We start from the raw sequence: 18,318 nt of genomic DNA on the forward strand, positions 1-18,318 counted from the left end.
CCTGTAGCAGTTCTGGAATGTTGCTTTTTTTGGTATGTAGTGGTGTTCCTTGTTTTGGACAGCACATTCTGACAAGGGAAGCTTGTTAATTGCTTTTCCTCTCTCCCATGGGTGAGGCAACCTTATTTTATCAGTTAGGTTCCAAATTCCAACTTTAAAACTTTAGTTTGAAACTTTAAAATTCTTTAAAATTAACTGGCTCTTGATTTTTAAAAATCATGAGGAAAATCTGCTAACTGATGTTTCTGACCACTGATCTTCCATGTCAAAGAAATACTAAGTAAACATGCCAGAGGTCACTTTAAGCAGTACAAAGCAGAAGTAACTTCATTAAAGTCAGTTGGGTTACGCTGGCAATGTGAAACAAGATCCCCTGTGTTTTGTGTATGGATGTCTGGTTCTACCAATAAGGGAACTCAGTAATTGTGAAGCTAAGGTAAAACATTCCTGAAAGCAACATGGAAATAATGTCGCCTTTTTTTTTCTAATCTAAAGGATAAAGAAATTGTGCAGGTCTTTCTATGACTAGCTAGGAATTAATCTTATTCCAAAGAAGGGTGTGTTCCGCTATTGAGGGCTGTATTGCTTCCATTATGTTCAATCAGAAATACATGCATTTACCAAGAAGGCAATAAACTGAGAAATGAATAGTTTGTTTGCTATGGCTTTCGCTCATTAAATGTATTAGGAACACAGGAATTGTCATAATGAATGAAACGAATAGTCCATCTAACCCACAACTCCAAGTTCTACAATGGCTATATATTTTACAGACAGCTGTAAAAACTTCCATACAGGGCAATGATAGAATATCCTACTGTAACAGTCCAGGTCAGTGGAGGTGGCGGGGGGACTGACGCCCTACAGTGACTAGGATAAATGGGAATTTCCGGTTCCTGGGTCAGGACAGGGCAACAAACAGGCAAACAGTTATAAAGTTCAGTAGCCACAGCCCTAGTTCAGGGCGGTGCAACGAACAGACAAATAGTTATAAGCTCAGGCCTGACTATAGGCTGAGCAGCAGTTTGTGGAGCTACATCTGAGTCCGGGCATTGAAGTACAGAGGCAGTTCCTACGGTTTAACACTCAGGCCAGTCCACAGACCAGACCAGAGGAAAGCAAGGAGCAGTTTTACTGTGGTCTGGACTTCATCATCAGATCAGCTCCTACCTTTAACAAACTCATCCTTCTAAGAGACTTTAGCAGTAGAGCTGGAAGAGACAGCAGTGGTGGGAGAGGGGGGATAGGATAAGATGGAGTGGGAAATATGATCATTGGACTCTTCCTCTTGAACAAATACACAGAACATGGTCTGCTCATCACTAACCCTATCTGTAGGCAAAATGGATGCACCCTTTGTCCAGACACTGGCACCTAATTGAGTAGGTTGTCACCTGCCAATGAGAGAGCTGCAATGTCAGAATTACCAGATCCATACATGGTGCAGAAGGCTGGACAGACCACAAACTGGTAAGAGCAGTGCTGAACCTGCAGCTAGTCCCTTCACAGCACAAGTGTCCCACAAGTGTTCCAAATTTAATCGAATAATGTTCAACAACACAAAGCTCAAGCACATCAGCTATCAGGTGCAGTTTCAGCAGTCACTAAATGACAAGCTTTTTTCAGGCCCCCCAAACACTGGCACCCATGAGAAAAACAGAGCCAGTTTAAACATTTGATTGTTGACGCAGCTAGATCAGTGCTGGGGCCAAAGAAAGGGTACAGCAGGATTGGCTCCATGGGCGGCAGGTAATACAGGCAAGGGAAGGCAAACAAAAGATCTTAACCAATACATTGGTCTCTCCCCCACACTGAAGATCTACAGTTCTGGGTTACATTGCTCTAGGGAGTGGTCAGAGGTGACTAGTGATGGGTGGCAGAGGGGGCCATCAGTCATGTGACCTCCCCCATCCTGGGAAGGGCTGGGACAACACCCTCCACCTCAGACCCCACTTCTCCCCATCCCTACTCTGCCTTTACCTGCCCCTGCTCCACCCTCTCCCCACCTCTGCCCTGCTTCTTCCTCCTCCCTACAGCAATGTGACCCCGGGGACTAGTGGGACCGGGGACCAACACTGGCAGCAGGAGTCCGCTCTCTCCTGCACTCACTGGCTGTAGTGGGGCAAGTGGAGCGATGTGGCCCCAGCTCACTTTGCTCCCCCTTTGGCATCACTTTGCTTCCCGTGGATGAGTATGGGATGGTTTCACCCTTCCCCCGCATGATGAAGCTAGAGGAGCACAAGCTAGGGCCAATGTTCCACTTGCCCTGCCACTGTCAGGAAATGTTGTAGGGGGCAGAACCTTTCTGTGGCTTCAGACCCTCCCCCATTCCCAACTAGTCTCCCTGCTGGTTGCTGGCTGACCCCTTGCTCCTCCCACCCATGATATTTGGGGGCATGTGCCCCTCATATGTCACCTATGAGATCAGCAGCTCTAACATCTCTTCTGTATGGATTTGAATCTTGGACTCTAAAGGAATGTCATACAGAACAGCTTGAGCAATTTCACATCAATAATAACCAGAGGCATAAATCAATAGTGGCAGGACAGAACTGCCAATATTAAAGTCTCATCACCACCACTGAGGAAATGCTACTGAGAGCACAACTTAGGTGGACCAGGCATATCATCAAAAACAAAGACCATCGACTCCAAGAACAGATGCTGCCTGGGGAGCGGAGTCAGGACAAAAGAAAGACAGGGCCTCCATACACGCACTTCAAAGATAATCTAATGAGCGGTGCCCAGCGGCTTGGCATGAATCCCAACAAACTTGAGCAAATGGCTCAGTACTACAGTCACTGGTCTCTGATAAGATCAGTATGAGACAGGTATGGGCAGGATTAACAAAATTATCTCGAAGCTGTACATGAAAGGCACCGCAGAGCTGCATTATCAAACATCATAGATGCAGATTTCCCATGTCCTCAGTGCGGCTGACTCTGTGCACCAGGATTCAGACTGCGGAGTCATATGCAGAGCCAAAAGTGAGAATTGCAACAATTTTGTCCTCATCATGAGTAATGGGCTGCCTAGATATAGATATAGATATAGATATAGATATAGATTCACACACACACAGAATTAGCACATATCTTTTGGACATGCAAATTCCCACCAATGAACATTATCACACACAAATGTTTATTTTTGTGCATAAGAGATAAGTTGGGTGAGGTAATGCCTTTTATTGGAGCAACTTCTATTGGTAAAAGAGACAAGCTTTCGAACTACACAGAGCTCTTCTTCAGGAAGAGCTATGAAGAAAACCTGGGTTTTTCATGCATGCTTGGGCTGCGTGCAAATCATCCAGGCATAGCTTAGGGGCTTGGCTTTTTATGTTTGGTTATTTCTTAAATCTTTTGCATACTCATTCATCAGGATTTAAATTACATTCTATGGGGATTAAGCAAACCTGCTTGTATCTGGTAGTACTCATATAAATCAGCCCTTGACCAGCAAGGAGTCAAGTTTAAACCTGCAGAAGTGCAGATCCCTCTCCTCTAACAGTGAATGATGGGGTCCAGAGGGTGTCCTGTTCTGCATATATTACTTCTCACTTGCAAAATCTGGGAGTTTATGACCAAATCTGCATATTTGGAAGTGCCAGTTTATTTTTGAATAAAAAAATAGAAAACAATTTTCAAATCCTGAAGTATGAAATACATGTAAAATTGATCAGAATTGATTACACAAATTAGGGACTATGTTTCACAGGCATTTAGTGACTTTGGGTACATCAGTTTTTTGGGTTCTCAACTAGAAGCTCCTTAAAAAGGTGTCAGAAGTAAGGTGTCAGACTTTCTGAAAGTCATATCTCTTTAAAGTGCTCAAGGAGGATACCCAAAATCAGTAATCACTTTTGAAAATTGAGAGCCCAGGATACATGCCCAGTTTGCATTTACAATGATAGTAACTTCAGAGAGAGAGAGAGAGAGAGAGAGATATGCAGTATTTGCTTCCACTTTCAATAGGAATAGGAACAAATGAGGGTAATTCATTAAGGGGGTAGTGAAGTGAAGCCTGTAGCTGGGTACAGGGCCGGCTCGAGCCATTCCTGTGCCCCAGGCAGCGGGCGCACAATGCATGCATGGCTCCGCCCCCAGGCACACGGCGCATGTGTGGCCCCACCCCCCCGGCACGCTGCGCACCTTACAGCTGCAATCAGGTGCAAGGCGCCTGATTGCAGCTCTAAGGGGCACTGCACAGCCTCTAGCCCCGGGCACACGGCACCTGATTGCAGCCCTAAGGGGCGCCATGTGGCTGGGCATGCAACGCCCCTTACAGCTGCCATCAGGTGTCCCCCATAGGTTGGCGCCCAGGGCAGCTGCCCAGCTATCCACCCCCCTTAATCCAGCCCTGGCTGGGTACTATGGATAGAAGTCTGAAGATTTGCTCATGGATTCTAGTTCAGTTTACCTCAGACCTATACACAAAGGGGCTCCTGAGGCTTCTCCTGAGGTTCATATGGGAGAGTAAAGCAGAGAGAGTTGGAGAGTTTGCCAGTTTGACTGTACAGAATCTCATCTGCCCTGAACTTTCAAAAGCATGGGCTGAAGTTCCCATACACCTGAAATCTTGATGCATTTGTAATCACCTGCTGCTAAGGTGATTACAACACTGCTGCACTAGGAAAGCCTAAATTTTTAGTATATGTGACATTTAGTTACCATTTTATTCATTAAATTTAAAATACCTTCTTAGATCAAGGAAGATCTGAATTTCCAGTGGTTATAAAAAGAAGTTCAGTTTTGAGAAAGCGTATGATATCCTCTTTCTTCGACAACAAGAAGTCCTGTGGCACCTTATAGACTACCAGATTTATTGGAGCATAAGCTTTCATGGGTAAAGATCCACTTCGTGCATCTGACAAAAGCTTATTCTCACAAAAGCTTATGCTCCAATAAATCTGGTAGTCTATAAGGTGCCACAGGATTTCTCGTTATTTGTGCAGATTCAGACCAACACAGCTACATCTCTGATTCTTTCTTCTCTTGTTTCTAAAACATATTCTCTGGACTTTAAGACATTTTGCTTTATATTTAGTTTTAAAAAATTAAGAAGAATGAATATTTTATTATCTCTCAAAAGAAAAGCCAGGCAGCCTACTTTCCAGAGCACTCTGAGTCTTGCTTTCACTTCTCATTGGCCTTTTACTTTTATAAAAGAAGAGAGGGAGTGCTTGCTCCCCCAGCCAAAAAGGAAAGTGAATCCCTTTAATTTAACCTCTGGGACTGCCTATTGCATATTTTGTTGAGGAAAAAATAGTATGCTACATTCACACAAGTGTTCTTATGTTGATTTAAATACACATCAGTGGTAAAGTATAATTTTATGAAATATTTCCTCCATGTGATTGCACTCAGTTATTGAACACAAAGTATGTATCCTGGCCCCGTGGGAGTTTTGTCATTGACTTTAATGGGACCAAGAATGTATTTCATGTATTCCTGTTCAGCCTTATTTTCCCTTGTGAAAGCATCTCTAAAGACAAAACAGGTTTTGAAAACAGTTGGGGCTACATTCTGGAAGCAAAATTTAATTTCTGTGGCATGCTGCCATGTTTCTTTTGATTAGGAAGCAAAAGGCTGGATAATTTCTGAAAACAGGAAGGTATGGCAGCAAAACTTTCTTTCCATTAAATAGCTCTCACATAAACACAGGAATTTCACTCTCATCTTAGTTTCTTTTTCTCAATAGGCTCTGCAAAGGCAGAATGACTGGGTAGAAGGTCTAGATGCTATGCTACTAGAGCAGGTCATAGCAGACTTGCTAAGAGTTAGGATGCTGATGTGCTGAGGCCATTGCCCATCCTGGTGATCAACATTGTCTCCTTATTTCCTTGTTCTTGTCTGTTGTTTGACTTGACCCACATGTCCTCTCTTGTCTTGCACTCAGATCCTTTTTCCTATCCAGGACCACTGATCTCCCCCCCCCCCCCCGAAATACAGACAGGCCTGTGGGGGCAAGGTAGAGGTTCGGGCCAAAAATGAGAGGTTCGGGGCATAGGGGGTCTCCAGACTGGGGCAAGTGATTGGGGGTGCAAGAGAGGGTGAGGGCTCCAACTGGGGGGTCAAGTTCTGGGGTGGGGCTGACGGGCTTGGTGTGCAGGAGATACCTCTGGTAGGAGGTTGGGGTGCAGGTTCTGGATGAGAGTTAAGAGAGCTGGAGTGGATTGAGGGGTGCAAAAGCCGATGCATAGGAGTTCCCATTTGATGCCACAACAGGGCTTATGTTGAACTGGCACTGAATGTAATTAAAATGGTCATTAACACCACCTATGAATAACCTGGCTTAATTGTAACCTGGCTTTCTTCATGTGTCTAGCCCCAGAGTTTTCAATCATAGGGAAAATTTACAGAGCTAATAAGTAGCATTTGTTAGTTAGAAGGGTCTAAGTAAAAATGAAACTCAAATGTGATTTCTTACATTCTTTTAAAAAAGTCTATTTTAATGCACACTAAGGGTAAGTCTACACACTTATTTAGAAATAAGCTGTTCCAGAAGACATACTTCAAAATAGCTATTTCAAAATAGCACGTCTACACTACAGAGACACCTCAAAATTAGTCTGAGACAGGCTTCTCTAATGTGGACATGCTACCTCGATTTAGAGTCCCATGAGACACTGGGGAGTAATTATTTTGAATGCCCTGGGGAAGAGCTATTTCAAAATAGCAGCAATGTAGCATCCACACTACTGCTATTCCAAAATAGCTATTTTGGAATAGGTGTTATTCCTTATGGAATGAGGTTTACAGAAGTCAGAATAAGCTGTCCATTATTTTGAATTTATTTCAAAATTACGGAATTGATGTGTAGACGCTCTCATTGTTATTTTGGAATAATGGGCGCCCTCAATGAACAGATGTATTTAAATCTTCCAAGTTCAATATTTATTCACAGGAGTAAATTTGGAAGAGAGACACTGCATTCTTCTTATGAAACAAATAAATGTAATGTTATTTGCACTTTAAATTTTTTAAAAAGCCCAACATCCCCAACCATGGAGTCATTACCAGCACCTCTGTAACATAACTGAATCTAGCTCTTCTATGTCCTTGGATAGTGGCCATTATCAGGTAGGCCAGAATTAAAATGGGAAAAGCAAAAGTATAACTCAGGATTATTTTACTAATATCTCTTGTACAAACAGAACTACAAAAATGCCATTCATCATAGCGAAGCTGGAATTTCATGTTTTTCCATGGCATACATTAGTTCTTTTCTGTATGGTTCATAAATTAACAAATCAAATTGGGTTGATTACTAGTTCTTCTAACAAAGCAGGCCATTAAATACAGACCACTTCCCAAAAACATGCTGGATGCTTTGGTATCTTAAGCATGCTTTTGCAATCCACCCATAAACCTCTGATCAATTCTGAAAGGTCCCTCACATTGATAAGTTAGATTAGTAACTTACTCTTTGTCATTTTTCGTTTATTAAACCTCCATTTTAAATATTTCTTTTAATGGTCATTGATTATTTTAACTATGCAAACTGACTCCTTAGAACAATTACACACATAAACTACCTACGTTTCTTTATAAACAGTGCTGAGTAGGACTGGAATATGATTAATTCGTTGAAATGGCTTCCTCTGCTTCAACTTTGATGTAGTGAAAATGTTATTATTAGTTCTTCCTTTGATAGAACAAACACGCACATCTGAAATGCATGGAAATACAATGTCCCTACTTAGATGATTGAAAATCCGGTTAGCTCTAGAACAGTTTTTAATTTGAAAAAGAGGGCCAAAAAGAAGAACAAAGGAAAAGAGTGACCTCAGTGGTACTGTGCTGACGCATCTTCATAAGAACTGGCATGGGAAGGGCTTTTTGCCAGAAATGGCAAGGGAAACCCAAAGGAGATGTCTCTGCCACTGTGGGTACTCAGATAATAAATAATGATCCATCAGAAGTCTACTTCCTCCTAGCCAATTACGCTTTCTTGGTGAAAGTCCCTCTCCCCCCACCCCATGCAGAGAGCTTGCACAGGACCTATGCAACCATTTATGTTCCACTTAACCCCTCTAAATATGGTTTTTAAAAGAGCTCAATGTCAGACTTAAGTGCTTAAAGGTGCGTAGCACTCAAGCACTGCCACTGTGACAACTATGGCCAGATTTTCAAAAATCCCCTCACAGTGTGCTAAGCTACTTTGAAAATCTGAACACTTATTTTAGGTGCCAAAATGAGAGTGGTTATCTTTTTGGCCTGACATTTTCAATTGTGCGTGCTGATCCTTCTGAAAATTCTGGGGGGGCATAGAGACACATTTTTAAAGATACATATAGGCACCCAGTGGGATGTCCAAAAGCATCTGTGTGCCTAACCTCCCTGAGTTAGTCATCTAAGTTCTCTTGAAAATGCCACTGAGAAACTAGTGATACAGATAGACACCTAAATACCTTTAAGAATCCAGCCCAGAAACTCAATAGGTACGTCTAGACTGCAAGTTTCTTTAGAAAAAGCTTTTTTTTGAAAGAGAGCAAACACATCTCAAAACCAGATCGAAAAAGTGATCTACCTGATCACCCAGACTGTATGGACGCTCTCTTGAAAGAAAGCCCTGATTGCTATTCACAGAATGGCCACCAGGCCACCTGTGCTTTATTCAACTGCCTCTCTTGTCAAAAAATGTCCCTGTTCTACGTCTACACATGCCTTTTTTCAAAAGATCTCTTTTGAAAAAGGCATTCTTCCTCATAATTTGAGGTTTACCAATGTCGAAAACCCCCCTGCGTTCTTTCAATTTAATTTCAAAAGAACAATATTGCAGTGTGGATGCAGGTGAAGTTTTTTCAAAAAAGGGCTGTTTTTTTGAAAAAACAATATAGTCTAGACATACCCTATGCTGGCTCTTCAAGCAGGAGTGAATTTTCTCCATACAGGATTAATATATTAAAGCCAAATCTGGACTGGCTATCCATCACCTGCCATGATGTATTTTGAAACATTCTGAAAATCTCTTCAGGCTTTCATCATGGCACCTAGTCAAAAATGAACTTATGTTTTGTTAAAATTGACGGGCATTTGACATACTCAGTCTACCTAAACATACCTTTCAGTTCTATTCTCACCTCATTGTCTCCAAGATTTGTTGTGAAAAGATTTCTCAGAGAGGCTGTGGTGAAATCTGGAGCCCACAAAAGCCAATTACAAAACTTTCATTGATTTCTTTGGGGCCAGGATTTCACTCCAATTCTCAGCCTGAGGAAAAACTCAGGGAAATGCTTATGTCCTTTCCTTTTAAGGCACTGAGCTGGCCTCACCACTAATTTGTTTCAGGCCAAGACCCCACATACATATGAATCAATGTTTAATATAAATGCATTTTTCAGAATTATCCCACATTTCACAGCAGCTGTGGTGCATTACTTCAGAATGTTACATAGCTGCATAATGATATAGGTGTGGAAAACTGAAAGTACCTCTAAATACATCCAAACAGCTAAGTTATTAGTTACAGCTAACACAAATATTTAACTCACAATGTCTTTGCAGTTTATTGGACAGGTCATAAATAGCCTTACATGCCATTAAAGATTTCTTAAAGGAATGTTATGCTTCTGCTGCACGGGACTTTGGGCTGATCTATAGTTTTTGTACTAGTTTGACTATTTCAGTGTGATTTTTCTGATTAAGTAGTTTAATTGGTACAAACCATAGTGTGGATGATGATCCGGAAATAGAGGTACCTTATACCAGTAGAGCTCAGCATAAGCACCTCTACTGATATAACTCCCTCCAGAATGCCAGACCAGGGAGTTGAAGAGGTACAATTCTTGTGTGTGGACAAAGGCCAGAGAGTTTCATCCTTTTGTCTAGTGAGGTTCCACAGTCTATGGAGTTTGATATTTTAGAAAGCGGTGGTAGGGTTTTTTTTATTATTATTAGTGCTGGACTCAACTCCATATTAATATTTTGGGGAAAAAATACAAACACATCAATCTCACCTACTGGCTCGGTCCAGATGTTCATCTGGTGTAGTTCCAGGACAGAAACAGCACTCCATGCTTTTTCAGATTCATGCAGATGAAAATGTCTGATTGCAGACTAGGGAGGGAAAAGGGAACAGTCTGAAGGAGCTCAGGAAATAAATTATTTTGAAAGTATATTCTTAAATTCTTCCAGGCTTTGCCTTTCCTTCATTTAGATTCCTAGGGCAAAATGATAATGTGAGAACCATATAGTGAGTTTTCATTATATTGCTTAATTTGGCCCAATAGCATATATATCTCCATAATACCTAGCCTATGTAACTAGCTCTCCAATGCAGAGAGAGGTGGAGGAATCTTCTCCCAGGCCGCAAAGCAGGAGTGGAGTAAAGTAAAGTTTAGTCTGAAATTTTTTTTTACTTTACATTCAGCTTTTGCTTGTGTATTTAATTGATTATCAACCTGCACTGCACCTCTAGTGATTTACCACATGCTCTTTCACTCGCTAAAATCTCTGTGATCTGAATAATGTACTTCCATTTGCATTTTTCTTTATTATGTGAATGCAGATTTATGGGTTAGGGATAGGTGGGAATAACTTCCTTGAAGTCAATGGAATTGAGTCTAGTTGCGTGGACAGTGAATTCAACCTAGTGATCCATTAAGATCACTTATTTTAAATACCTACAAGAAAAGAAAAGCATTCCATTCATTAAAAAAAACCCAAAAAACCCAAAACCCCACCACTTCTCAATCTGGGTCACATGTTGCCAAGAAAAGAAATACACTTCTCAGGTGTTCATCTTGAGCTTTCTCCAAAAACTAAAAGGTAGTTACATACTTCAGAGGTGTGACATTTTCTTGTGTCATAAATATTACTCCCACTTTAAAAAGTTAGAAATTCAAACATGCCAACACTACCCTGCAGCTGGAACATGTTAAGACTAGGAGTTGGGCAGGTGGAACACACCCTCGGGGGGCAGCAGTTTTAGTTTTAAAACAAAACTAGCAATTGCCTGAGAGAGTTTCAAGAGCTTGGACATAATAAATGGTGACCCATTATATTTAGATCTGTAATGAACATTCTTTCCTTTAGCTATTCTACAGTTTGCAATAAGGGAATACATTTCTAGCTATTTAATAGTTTAAATGATCAGGAAGCCCTTACATTCAGTTATAAAGACACACAAACCAAAATCCAAAACAATTTAAAGATTGAGAAACTAATTGGTGAGATTAACCTTTCTAGACAATCTCTTGTTTTTAAAAAGACCACCCCAAGAGATACTTGAACATACTGAAGGTAATTCTGCCATGCCTTTATTAAAAGCCTGACTCCCTTAGACAAACTATTTCTGTTGGTCCTTTGCAGTGTCACTTAGCACAGATTGCTGTTCATGCAAGTAGTGTGTTAGATTACTCTTGGTTGCTACTAGGTCTCAGAAATAGAGGTGGTAAATGAAACCACTAATGGTAAAGCAGCAAAATTCCACCAGAACTGCATGCCCTGAATCTCAGCAAGCAATAGCAGGTTCCTACCAGACAGATGGAACATTAAGTGGAATAAAAGAGGCATAGTAGCTAAGGGGTTACAAGAGTGCCCTAACACAGAAACAGTACTGTTCAAAACAGCATGTTCTGTTTCATGTGCAGAGCAGATATTTCTGACAGCAGTAAATTCCCTGGAGGTGCTCAGGAAGAATTTACAATATGAAATACAGTTTCACATGGTATATTGTGTTTGGAGAACTTTTTTCCCTAATAGCCATGCAGATATATCGGCCTTGTTTTAATAGCCCACCTTCTTTTGCCAGATGACAAACTGCATTGTAGAATAATGGGCTCTTGGAGAAGTTTTCAAAAATACCACTCTACTGATGTGAGTAGCAGGCTCTCATGCTACTTGGTGGATTAGAACAGGACAGTGGTATTCGGGATACTTTGGTCCCATTCTCAGTGTTTCCACTGGCTTACTTTATGAATTAGGACACGCTGTTTAATCTCAGTGCTTCAGTTTTCTCACCTGTAAATCTAGATCATACGATATCTTTATTTCCCCAGTCATGATGTCTGGCTAAGTTATTGGTAATTTTGTCACCTCCTCTAGTAAACTATTGTAGACAAAAAGCTGGATACAGCACAATTCAGGAAAATAGGAATTTTTTCATTCACTTTAATTGAAATGAAATAGTTGTGTGGCTAACTCACCAGACTTAGACACAAGAAATTAAGGAATAGTTCCTGTCTCTGCAACAGACTTTGTATGTCACCTCCAGAAAGTAATTGAATCTGTGAATTCAGAAGTGGCTTACATCATGCATCCTTTGGAAACTTTAGGTTCAAACCAGATTTACCTGCTGGTACCTTCTTGCAGTGTAAAGGGACTGTGACGTGAGTGTACATTTACACCCAATGTAAAATCTCTGGAATATAGAGGAGTCTCAGTCTACATAATGGGCCAATAGCCTTAATTTGATTTGTAGTAGAAGAATTGTTTGACTGATGCAAAGCACTTTGGGTTTTTAGGAGTGAAATTTTGTCATAAACAGAGTTGAAATCAGTGGAAATATAGGTACAGTGAAGGCCCTTAAAAAGTCAATATGTGCTCTGGTGAGGTATAATGCTTACTACAATTCTATCATTTGCTAAACTTATGAATGAATGGGAGACAGAAGTTTCCCATGGGCCTACTTACTTTGAAAGCCAGAGATAGGGAGCTTTATGTACGAAACAGAAGGCTTAAGACCAGGGCGTCTGACAGACTTTCTGGACTTCTTGGCAAGATGTGGGGAGAGGGGAGTGGCACCATAGTCCCAGAGGGGACCGGGCTGAAGGCAGAGAGCCCTCAGTGCTGCCTAGACCACCATCCCGTACCAGCCACTTCTCCTCCCCTCCCCCACCTCATCATCAGGCCTGCTTAAGACTGAGCTATACACCACTGCGTTGTACTGCTGGGAGATATCATGAGTTAAGTTGACAGATGATTTCACATCTTTCAGCTGTGCATTTCTAAACTGTTTCTTTACCCATATTTCTCCACTCCATAAATTATTTTAAATGATACTTAAATTGCACTTTGTCACATTCCCGTAAAAATGCCGGTAGTTGAGGCTGGTCATTCACTTCAGAACAAGCACTACTATTTCAGAATATTAAGCGTCTCTTTGTGGCTGTGGCATCCATCTTCGCATCTCACCTATGTCTTAAGCCTATTTAACTCACTATTTATTCATAATAGTATTTTATCCAAGGTGTCAATAGAAACACTAATTTTGAAAATCTCTGGGAGCTATTGGCATTAGGCCCCTATAGACTGACTTGAGAGCTGCTGAGAACCCATAATGACTATTAATGACCATAGGAAGTGAGTGGGATCAGCACCTCACAGATTCGAGCTCCTAGATAATTAGGGGCCAGATACCTGCATGCAGCCACATTGAACAGAGAGTAAGTCACAAATCTGTGTGGATAGGAAGCTTAAATCTGGCCTATGCATGCCTCAGATCCTGGTACTGTTCTGTTAACACCCATTCCCTTGCTCTTCATTAGAGCAGCCTGAGATATTAATTAGTTTATGCCATCTAACAACATTCAGAATGGCCAGAAAAGCAACCACGGCTCAGTGTATTGCAAGCAGCAGGGTGGATGAGTGGCAAAGCACTCCTTATACTGTACCCATACCATCACAGGAAATCACTCTTACACAGGGGTGATCCATATTGATAATTATGCCACTTGCTATCCATCATTTATACCACACAGTCTGAAGCCATACTTGGTACACAGAGGAGATATTAAATGATATGACACCATCAAAAGGTATTTAAATAAAAACATGAAATGGTTCTCACCTTACAGTAGGTATTTTCCCCTTGCAGGTACACTCACCTCATCACTCTTGGAGGGGAGCCACATCTACTGTGATTTAATTAGCACTGATATCACACTCCCATCTCTGTATCCCTTCCTTTTCTCTTCTAGCATCTGAAATGAACTGTATCTCCTGAAAGCTAATACATTTGTTACTGTAAAATGCCACTGGACTCCTTGTTGTTTTAGCCAAAACCAAATTAACCCAGCTACCTCTCTGAAGCCTGTAAATATCAAGTGTTTTTTTCTTGCTGAAATCAGCTTTTGTCAACTATTGCATTTTGATTACTTACTATAGCTAAACATGTTGACTCTCATGAGCCTAATTCCACACAAGTGAATATGGATTATTTTGTCTAGCAAATGGTCAGATTCTGGCAGACCTTTGAAGAACAACCTCAAGTTCATACATCCATTATTCAGAGTACTGGGGGAAAAGGACACGCCACTCATCCCCACCTCTAATTATACTCATGGTAAAGATTTTGACCCTTTTAATGCTTGAGGTCATGGGAAAAGGTTGCAAATCCAGCTTCTACGCCAATCAAGCTAGGTGACATCAAACGTGATGACCCTGCAAGCGTTTTTCAATAATCAATGGGTGCCTTTCATGGAGGAGAGATTGGACATGTGGGAAATTCCCAGTGTGCTATTCCCTTTTTCCTGCCTACCTTTTCTCCTTTTTTCCTGTACCCAATCCTGGTTTCCCTATCTGCCCACAAAGATATGTATGAAACCTAAAACCAAATTAAAGGAGGAGGAGAGTGTTTCTAGTAGAAACATTTGGGAAGGAGATTAACTTGTGGTCTAAGTTGGTGCTGAGTAAAAGAACAAAGTCTCAATCAGCAAATGAACTGTGGAGACAAATCGTATGAATCTCATTTATGCACCCTCACCAAAGGCTTGCTCCAACACTCATTCCAGTCAATAAGGGTACGTCTACACAGTAGCGTATACCTTGAAATAAGCTACACAATTTGAGCAACACAAATTGCGTAACTTATTTCAAAATAGCTTATTTCAAAGTTTGGCACAGTCTACACCTTGCTTATTTTGAAATAAATCACTATGCTGGCATCTTCCTTAGTCCTCATGCAACAAGTTTTACATAAAGCCAGAACAAGGCGGCCATTATGTCGAATGTATTTGAAAATAATGGACATGCTGTTAAGACGCAGAGAACACTATTTCAGGATTTCGGATGTTATCCTGAAATAGCACTGCTGTGCAGACGTACCCTGAGAGCATTTCTACCAATCTCAGTGGATGCTAGATTGGGCATCAAGTGAATGACTCAGAATGGCCCTGCACAGGAATTGGGCCCAATGTTCTCTATCCTTTTCCACCCTTCAGCCTGCTCCTTGGATAAGTTAGTTTAGAAAAAAAATAGAACTTGAATTGGCCTCTACTGCAAGTTATATGACTTTTTAAATGTGTTTGCTATGTCTTTTTCACCTTCCTTTTATTTTTACATCCATGAGCAGTCTAGTGGCAGAAATTTTTGCCGAAAGCTTGAAGCTTATGTGAATATTGCAGAATGTTCACAGAACATGAATTTCAAGTTGCTAATTGTGATACGCCCTTTTTTAGTCATCAGTACTATTCTGCAATCCTGATTCTAAGATTTCTTACAAAAATGGTCCCTTTTGGACCTCCATATTGGGGACAACTGAATCTATCATCTGTGAGTTCAGAATCTTCTGGAAAACAACGTCAAAGACTATTTTCCCCATCCCCTTCAGGTAAGTTTCTGGGAGCATAAAAGGAATACTGTAATTCCTCATATAACACTATAGATGTGTTTCTGAAAATGTTCGTGCTAAGTGAAAACATGCTATGCAGGGTCAATTTTCCCATTAAAAATAATGGAAAAGGTGGGGGTTGTATTTCAGGTGGTGGTGGCAAAGTCAATTTTTTGTTGGTACTGGGTCGTCAACGTCAACATCTAGCAACACAAGTCACCGCGGTTTGTTAAAACACAAAGATAAACACGTGAAAGGATGAGTGCTGTGACCACGTGGATTCATCCACTCATGAGTATTACCACTATTTTCACCAACTTATACCGCCATGCGAAATAGTCCGCCACTTGATTATTTTTGTATTATTTCAAGGACGATTGTGTTATTCGAAAAACGTTCCCTAAAAAAAATCATGCTATTGCAAAAACATGTTAAGCGGGCACGTGTTAAACGAGTAATTACTCTACTCCAAGGTCCTTTCAACTGTTGAAGGTACAGCAATCATTGATTGATCCTTGGCCTGTCTACACTTTACATTTAAAAGGGCATAGCTATGCTGGAAAGCATGTGGATTTTCCACACCCTTATGCACCACAGCTATGCCAGTCTAAACCCTGAGGTAGACACAATGAGGTCTATGGCAGGGCACTTTCATTGACTTAGCTGACTTGAAGACATGGAGTTCCTACCATGAAAATATCTATTTACACCAGGGCTACTCAACACACGGCTTGCAGGCTGCATGCGGCCCACAGCCTATTTGTTTGCAGCCCGCGGTGAAGTTTGGGTTTACACAGGGCCAACACGCTGCCCATGGGTGGGATCCTTTAAACATGGCCTTCACTGGGAACATGCTCTGCAATGGCAAGGCATCTCCTACGCAGGGAGAGCACTGAAAGATGCAAGCAAATGGCTGGAACAGACAGGTACAGAGAGTTGGCATTTCTAGCCCCCAGGGAGGAAGAGCCAGGAGTGCCAGAGCATTGTGGTAAGTGCCAGCTGCTAAGCCTTGTGGGCAGAGCCTGAGAGGTGCTGACTGGCTCACTCACACTGGCCCTGTTTGGGTCCAGCACCACAGCTGGGCAGCCTTGCTTCCATACTGCATGGAGTGATGACTCCTGCATGGGGACATCAGCCCTGCTGGGAATACAGGATGGGGCTCCCAGGCACCTGTCCTTTTTTGTTTCTCATGACCAGCCTCACTTGCCCAGCTCCTGCCTGCCACAGGTTGGAGTGCTCTGGCTTGGAAACTTTTCTTTTTACAGTAAAATTACTCCAAGAAATGCACAACCTGAAGCTTCAAGCTAAACACCCAAAAAATTGGTATGCAATTTTCTTTTTAATAAGAAGCAGTTTGTTTAATTTGTTAAAATTATGAAGCCAAAACAAAAAAGTAGTCCATATAATAGATATGTGTTTTAGTAGTTAAATTCCTGGACTGACATTGCTCATTAAAAGTGCTGTCATATGAGTGGACATCGGGTAAATATTGCATTTTATTAATATTAGCAGAACTGACTTAAATGGGGCCCACGTGTTGTGTAGTCTTGCCTTAATGTTTGTATTCATGCCCATCAGTGTGAAAGAAGTTATTTGCATATCTATTTGCATGTATATGCAACCACACTTCAGTTGCAGCCCTTGGCATGTGCTGTATCACTGTAGCCTCTGGGGCTTTCAAAGTTGAGTAGCCCTGATCTATACTATGGAGTTATAGTGCCATTGCAATGCCTCTGTAGCACCAATAGCTAAATCAACAGCAGTGAAGACATGGCAGTACAGGAGTTGGTGAAACTATTAATCCAAGCATGTATCCAGAAATCTGTGCAGGGTCATTTCAAACAGCACTACATTAAAGCATTGTAGGGAAAACGTGGTGTGCACCAGTAGTGTCTACCCATATCAATTAACGTCATCACATTAGTGCACTTTAGAGATCACACCACCCTGAATATGTATTACCCCACCACAGAGACAAGCCCAACTCTAATTTAAGGAGCTTAATGAGTCTGAAAATTTTACCCCATTTCACGCAATTTCTGCCTGTTGCCTGAAGTAGATGACAGATACTGTTTCTTGCAAAATTTCCAGCCCAATTTTGCAGACACAAGGGATTTGTTAACTCAGATAAGCTCAACAGAAGCAAATAAATTTTTGATACTTATCCAAATGAACAGAAATGCCAAAACTTTGGAAGTTTGCTGACCACTAATGGCCTCCTCCATGCATTTATATATTGCAAGATAGGCTTTTAAGTTACTCCTCCAGCTCTCAAAATGTAATAAATCTTTCAGTTAAAAAAAACCCTTCAGCTCTCAAGAGCAATACTCCCTCCGTCAAAGGCTTCCTTGGTTTGTTTGTGAGGTGGTCTTGGGGCAAAGTGGGGAGTCTTTGCCTTTATGCAGGGGCGGCCCGTCCATAGAGGCGAACTAGGCAGTCGCCTAGGGTGTCAAAGTTAAACAGCCATGATGCACACTGGCATCTGCACATCCCTAAACGTGAGGTCCCACTGTGGGGGAAAATGTCCCTTCCTGCAACCTGCGGTACAGGTACGAGTTGCGGAAGATGCAGGCATCATGTGCCCGTCCTGACCACCAGACACAAATGTTCATAAACTGGCCCCAGTGGTCGACTAGGGCCTGCAGCACCACAGAAAAGTAGCCGTTGCGATTAATAAATTGGGCTGCTCGATGGGGCGGTGCACGGATTGGGATGTGTGTCCCATCGAGGGCTCCTCCACAGTTCAGAAAGCCAAGACCAGCA

The sequence above is a fragment of the Pelodiscus sinensis genome, chromosome 6, assembly GCF_049634645.1.
Source record: "Pelodiscus sinensis isolate JC-2024 chromosome 6, ASM4963464v1, whole genome shotgun sequence".
NCBI classification, from domain to species: domain Eukaryota; kingdom Metazoa; phylum Chordata; order Testudines; family Trionychidae; genus Pelodiscus; species Pelodiscus sinensis.